Source organism: Triticum dicoccoides, chromosome 4A (genome assembly GCF_002162155.2).
Source record: "Triticum dicoccoides isolate Atlit2015 ecotype Zavitan chromosome 4A, WEW_v2.0, whole genome shotgun sequence".
Lineage (NCBI taxonomy): Eukaryota > Viridiplantae > Streptophyta > Magnoliopsida > Poales > Poaceae > Triticum > Triticum dicoccoides.
The window spans coordinates 214718200-214725459 of NC_041386.1; positions in this window are offsets into that span (position 1 = coordinate 214718200).

The window sequence follows — 7260 nt, forward strand, 5'->3', positions numbered from 1 at the left end:
AAAACATGTGATGATCACCAGATGCCTGCTTATATAAATATATCTCACCAGTCTCTGTTATTTCAAGATCAACATTTTCTTCGTCATCATAATCATAGTTCTGGACTTCATTAGTTCGGTTATCACGATCGATTATCATATCACCCTCCCCGGTATTGTTCAGATATTGGGAGCCGTCATCTTCTTCATTCTTATCATCGGGCCGGCCAGGGGAGCGTATGATCTTGAATAGGGCCTCTTCTCCTTCTCTGTCGGTATTGTCCGCCATAGCTTTTATTTACTAATCCAGAAGAAATATAAAACAATTTAGTATTCAAATTACAAGGCATGCATGCAATCAATAAGGAAAAACTGAATCATAGTACATAATATGCATCATCAGATATAATCTCGAATACATCGTCTCGAATATTATCGAATAATATACATATATAATCTCGAATACATTGTCTCGAATAATATATATATTCTCAGATACATTGTCTTGAATATTATATATCAAATACATCACTAGCTAGCTCTAGCTAATAAAGATCGAATACTACAGAATAATCTAGCTCACTCGCGGTTCCTGAGGCGCGGGTAGTGGACACCCAAAGAGAAGGAACCATCACAGGATCATAGCTCGGGTGAGATCCCCGAAGAACCTGCCAGGTATTGGAGAACCTGATGTCCATAGCAGCCATGTAGCGATTGACGTGCTCGTCCTCCTCCTTGACACGACGATGTACCACCTCCAGCGGGGCCGGCTCCATCCACACCAAAAGTGGCCCACGCGAACGCCACCAAAGGAGCTGAGGGTCGACGACGGGACCCGGGGTTGGGTTCCTCATCAAGCGGCGCGCCCCTGAAGGTATCACCTCCCAGTGCCAGCCCGACGGAGCCTAGTCCCGGACATGGGTCCTCTAAAGCAGGACGTCGTCGCGAACGGATTGATAGCGAGGATGCGGGTCGGGCACCGTCGAGAACAAATACTATATGCAAATGTAACATTTTTTAAATGATTGGATTGTGATTTCTCATATACAAATTTAAAAAATGATATTGTTGCATATGTCAAAATTCTATATGCAAATATAACATTTTTTAAATTCTATATGCAAATTCTAGCTAATTCATCTAACATTAATATATATATATATATATATATATATATATATATATATATATATATCTAGCTAGCTAATTCATCTAACATTTTGACAAATGTATAAAAAACTAATTCATCTAACATTAATTAATATATTTAATTCAACGAACTAAAAGTATAAAAAATTAATTCATCTAACATTAAAATATCTAGCTAATTCATCTAACATTTGACATTATAATCTAATTAATTAATTCATCTAAAACCTTTGTATAAAAAATAGAAAAACTGAAAAAACCAAAAACTAAAAACAGAAAAACATCTAAGTGTGTGTGTGTGTGTCTGCGGGCTTGGGGGCGCCCGGCCATGGCGGCCGGGGTTCTCACAGCAAGGCAACGGGCCGGGGCACGGCGATGGCGACGGGGCAGCGGAGTATGGGGCGGCAGCGAGACGGCGACGACGGGGCCGGCGAGGAGGGGCCGGAGCGTCGACGGGGACGGGGGCGGCGGCGACGGCGCGTGGCGGGGGTGGCGATGGGGACGGCGACGGGCGACGTGGAAGCAGATGAGAAGAAGTGGAGATGAAACTGCAAAAATTTTGTAAGTGTTGTATATATAGGAATGACCTTTAGTACCGGTTGGAGCCACTAACTGGTACTAAAGGTCAATTTTTGCCAGGCCAACCACCAATGGTGCTTTCATTGAGAGTTCTACTGTGTGATCGACAAAAGATCAACGGCTCGCCTGCAGATCAACTGCAACGTCGGCGTCTTCGTCACCGCCTTGACTGGTCACCTTGGCTTGACCAAGGACTGTGCCATGCCTCCAATCATCATGTTCGGACGAGGGACTTTATCAACATCAACTCCAATCTCTATCATGATCATGGAGGAATCATCCATGGAGCTCAGGGGCTCAACGTCAACATTGCCCTCGGGCGACCGTGCTGTTTTTCCAAACAATGAACTTGTATCCGCTACCACCACCTCCTCGAGCATCGCTTTGACGATTTCTTATTTGGAATTGTGCGGAATTGAGTCTACAACAACACTGTAAAATTTCATCGCGTTCCGATGAAGCAATCTCCGCCGATCTCCGATATACCAGAGCCTTGTCGAATCTGGACGAGAATCTTGACGAGTTTGGAGCGTGGTGTCCAGCATCTAGCTCGGACGTCCTTTGGAAGATCCAACCATTAATCGGCTACGGAATTCCTATATCTATCACCTCTCAAAATTTCAGCTCGATCCGACCGTCCAAACTCCGGGAACCTTCCGATTAGTGCATTACTTTTCGGATCTATTTTCTGCGCGAATACGAATCTGACACGAGTTCATCTTTCTTTACGAATGGGATATTAGACAACCTTTTTGGAAGAATCTCTTTGTAGGGTATTGTGTTTTGTTTACGAACACATACTCACAAATTTTTCTCATTTTTGAAGGTAATCTTCACCGTCACGCAAGTGTCAAACCAGCCTTTACTCCAGTCCACCGACCTGCGCTAGACATATCGTCGCTTCATCGAGCCGAGCCCAACCTTATCGTATCATCAGCTTGGCAAGTCGATCAAGAGTTCGGCATCACGAATACTAAATTATCACCAACACCATCGCCCCACGGATTGCACGGGTCAGGCGCGCCGGCATCGCCGCTCGGTCACTTGATCAATCCGACTTTCACCGCGTCACAAGTTATGACCAGCGTTGGCATGCCTGCACTGTTGCTTCTTCAAGCTGATATCCATCACGTGAACTGCTTCAATACCTCGGCTGACATGGCAACTACAACGTCTCCTTACCGACCCGCTCCGTTACCTTGGCCTAGACCGGGGGCTTCGCCATCTCTTCATCAGCCTACTCCGGAGATTTCGGCATCACCAGCTGATAACCCACAAATATAGGGGATCAATTGTAGTCTCTTTCGATAAGTAAGAGTGTCGAACCCAATGAGGAGCTAAAGGCAGAACAAATATTCCCTCAAGTTCTATCGACCACCGATACAACTCTACGCACGCTTGATGTTCGCTTTACCTAGAACAAGTATGAAACTAGAAGTACTTTGTAGGTGTTGTTGGATAGGTATGCAAGATAATAAAGAGCAAGTAAATAAAAAGTAGGGGCTGTTTAGATAAAGACATAACTAAGTTAGGTTTAGTAGAGAGTTTGTTGTTACCAGAAAGTTATTTGTCCCTAGGCAATCGATAACTAGACCGGTAATCATTATTACAATTTTATTCGAGGGAGAGGCATAAGCTAACATACTTTCTCTACTTGGATCATATGCATTTATGATTGGAACTCTAGCAAGAATCCGCAACTACTAAAGTTTCATTAAGGTAAAATCCAACCATAGCATTAAAGCATCAAGTCCTCTTTATCCCATACGCAACAACCCCCTTACTCGGGTTTGTGTTTTAGTCACTCACGCAACCTGCTATAAGCGAATCATGAACGTATTGCAACACCCTACAGCGGGAATCCCTCACGCTTGCCGACATGGAGAGCACCATAGGACAGCACCAATAATAAAACATGCAACTCAAACCAATCTTGATTATCAAATAGCCATTAGGACAAAACGGATCTACTCAAACATCATAGGATAGCCATACATCATAGGGAAATAATATATAGCGTTGAGCACCATGTTTAAGTAGAGATTACTGCGGGTAAGAGAGAGGTTGCACTGCTACATAGAGGGGGGAAGAGTTGGTGGTGAAGGCGGTGAAGTTGTTGGTGAAGATGACGTTGATGATGATGGCCCCTGGTGGCACTCCGACGCCACCGGAAGCAAGGGGGAGAGGGCCCCCTTCTTCTTATTATTCCTTGACCTCCTCCCTAGATGGGAGAAGGGTTTCCCCTCTGGTCCTTGGCCTCCGTGGCGTGGGAGGGGCGAGAGCCCCTCCGAGATTGGATCTGTCTCTCTGTCTCTCTCTGTTTCTGCGTTCTCCCTAGGCTCTGTTTAACCGTTTCGTGTATATATGGAGATCCGTAACTCCGATTGGCCTGAAACCTTCACCGTGATTTTTTTCCGAAAATTAGCTTTCTTGCGGCAAAAGAAGAGCGTCAACCGCCTTACGGGTGGCTCACGAGGGTAGGGGCGCGCCCCTGCCTCATGACCACCTCGGGCACCGTCTCGCGTGGATTTTTCTTTCGGAATTTTCCAAATATTCCAAAAAGTATCTTCGTCCGTTTTTATCCCGTTTGGACTCCGTTTGATATGGATATTCTGCGAAACCAAAAACATGCAACAGACAAGAACTGGCACTGGGCACTGGATCAATATGTTAGGCCCATAAATAGTATAAAAAGTTGCCAAAAGTATATGAAAGTTGTAGAATGTTGGCATGGAACAATCAAAAATTATAGATACGATGGAGACGTATCAACATACCCAAGCTTAATTCCTGCTCGTCCTCGAGTAGGTAAATGATAAAAAGATAATTTTTGATGTGGAATGCTACCTAGCATAATCTTGATCATATGTCTAATCATGGCATGAATATTAAGACACGAGTGATTCAAGGCAATAGTCTATCATTTGACATAAAAACAATAATACTTCAAGCCCACTAATAAAGCAATCATGTCTTTTCAAAATAACAAGGCCAAAGAAAGTTATCCCTACAAAATCATATAGTCTGGCTATGCTCCATCTTCACCACGCGAAATACTCACATCATGCACAACCCCGATGACAAGCCAAGCAATTGTTTCATACTTTTGACGTTCTCAAACCTTTTCAACTTTCACGCAATACATGAGCGTGAGCCATGGACATAGCACTATAGGTGGAATAGAATGGTGGTTGTGGAGAAGACAAAAAGGGAGAATATAGTCTCACATCAACTAGGCGTACCAATGGGCTATGGAGATGCCCATCAATAGATATCAATGTGAGTGAGTAGGGATTGCCATGCAACGGATGCACCAGAGCTATAAGTATATGGAAGCTCAAACTGAAACTAAGTGGGTGTGCATCCAACTTGCTTTCTCATGAAGACCTAGGGAATTTGGGGAAGTCCATCGTTGGAATATACAAGCCAAGTTCTATAATGAAAATTCCCACTAGTATATGAAAGTGATAACTCAAGAGACTCTCTATATGAAGAACATGGTGCTACTTTGAAGCACAAGTGTGGTAAAAGGATAGTGACATTGTCCCTTCTCTCTTTTTATCTCTTTTTTTGTAGGCTTCTTTGGCCTCTCTCTCTTTTTTTTGGGGCTTCTTTGGCCACTTTTATTTTGATAACCTCATATGGGACAATGTTCTAATAATGATGATCATCACACTTTTATTTACTTACAACTCAATATTACAACTCGATATCTAGAATAAAGATATGACTCTATATGAATGCCTCCGGCAGTGTACCGGGATGTGCAATGATCTAGCGTAGCAATGACATCAAAAAACGGACAAGCCATGAAAACATCATGCTAGCTATCTTACGATCATGCAAAGCAATATGACAATGAATGCTCAAGTCATGTATATGATGATGAGGAAAGTTGCATGGCAATATATCTCGGAATGGCTATGGAAATGCCATGATAGGTAGGTATGGTGGCTGTTTTGAGGAAGGTATATGGTGGGTTTATGGTACTGGCGAAAGTTGCGTGGTACTAGAGAGGCTAGCAATGATGGAAGGGTGAGAGTGCGTATAATCCATGGACTCAACATTAGTCATAAAGAACTCACATACTTATTGCAAAAATATATTAGTCATCGAAACAAAGTACTACGCGCATGCTCCTAGGGGGATAGATTGGTAGGAAAGGACCATCGCTCGTCCCCGACCGCCACTCATAAGGAAGACAATCAATAAATACCTCATGCTCCAACTTCGTTACATAACGGTTCACCATACGTGCATGCTACGGGAATCACAAACCTCAACACAAGTATTTCTACAATTCACAACCACCCACTAGCATGACTCTAATATCACCATCTTTATATCGCAAAACTATTGCAAGGAATCAAACATATCATATTCAGCGATCTACAAGTTTATGTAGGATTTTATGACTAACCATGTGAATGACCAGTTTCTGTCATCTCTCTAAATAGATATAAGTGAAGCAAGAGAGTTTAATTCTTTCTGCAAAAGATTGCCCGTGCTCTAACAGTTATAAGTGAAGCAAAGAGCATTCTACAAATGGCGGTTGTCTATGTAAAGAGAAACAGGCACTCCAAACTTCAAATGATATAAGTGAAGTACATGAAGCATTCTATAAAGCCATACTCAAAAGATATAAGTGAAGTGCAAAGAGCATTCTATAAATCAACCAAGGATTATCTCATACCAGCATGGTGCATAAAAGAAAAAATTAAAACTAAATGCAAAAGACGCTCCAAGATTCCACATATCGCATGAACGAAACGAATCCGAAAACATACCGATACTTGTTGAAGAAAGAGGGGATGCCTTCCCAGCATCCCCAAGCTTAGACGCTTGGGTCTCCTTGAATATTTACTTGGGGTGCCTCGGGCATCCCCAAGCTTGAGTTCTTGCCTCTCTTCCTTCTTCTCACATCGAAACCTTCTCAATCATTGAACACTTCATCCACACAAAACTTCAACAGAAAACTCGGTAAGATCCGTTAGTATAATAAAGCAAATCACTACTCTAAGTACTGTTGCAAACCAATTCATATTTTGTTTTTGCATTGTGTATACTGTAATATAGCTTTTTCATGGCTTAATCCACTAATATAAATTGATAGTTTCATCAAAACAAGCAAACTATGCATCAAAAACAGAATCTGTCTAAAACAGAATAGTCTGTAATAATCTGAACATTCACTATACTTATGATACTTGAAACATTCTACCAAAATTAGGAAAAATAAATAATTTGTATAGGAAGACAGTGCAAAAATAATCAGAACCATTTTACGTTCCAGCAAAAAATGTAAAATCGCGCACTACAGCCAAAGTTTCTGTCCTGCACCATACAAACCATCAAGCAAATGTAAACATCCTAAAGGAAAACCTTGGCACATTATTTTTATAATACAATGGAATTGTACAAGGGGATAATTATTTTTGTTGAAAACTTTCTGTAATCAAGATTCACAAAGTTCCCATGGGCATGAACAAAGTTCAAGGACGTCCCCCACTTTCACAATACTCGTCTCTCTCACTTTCATTTTTCTTTTAGAAA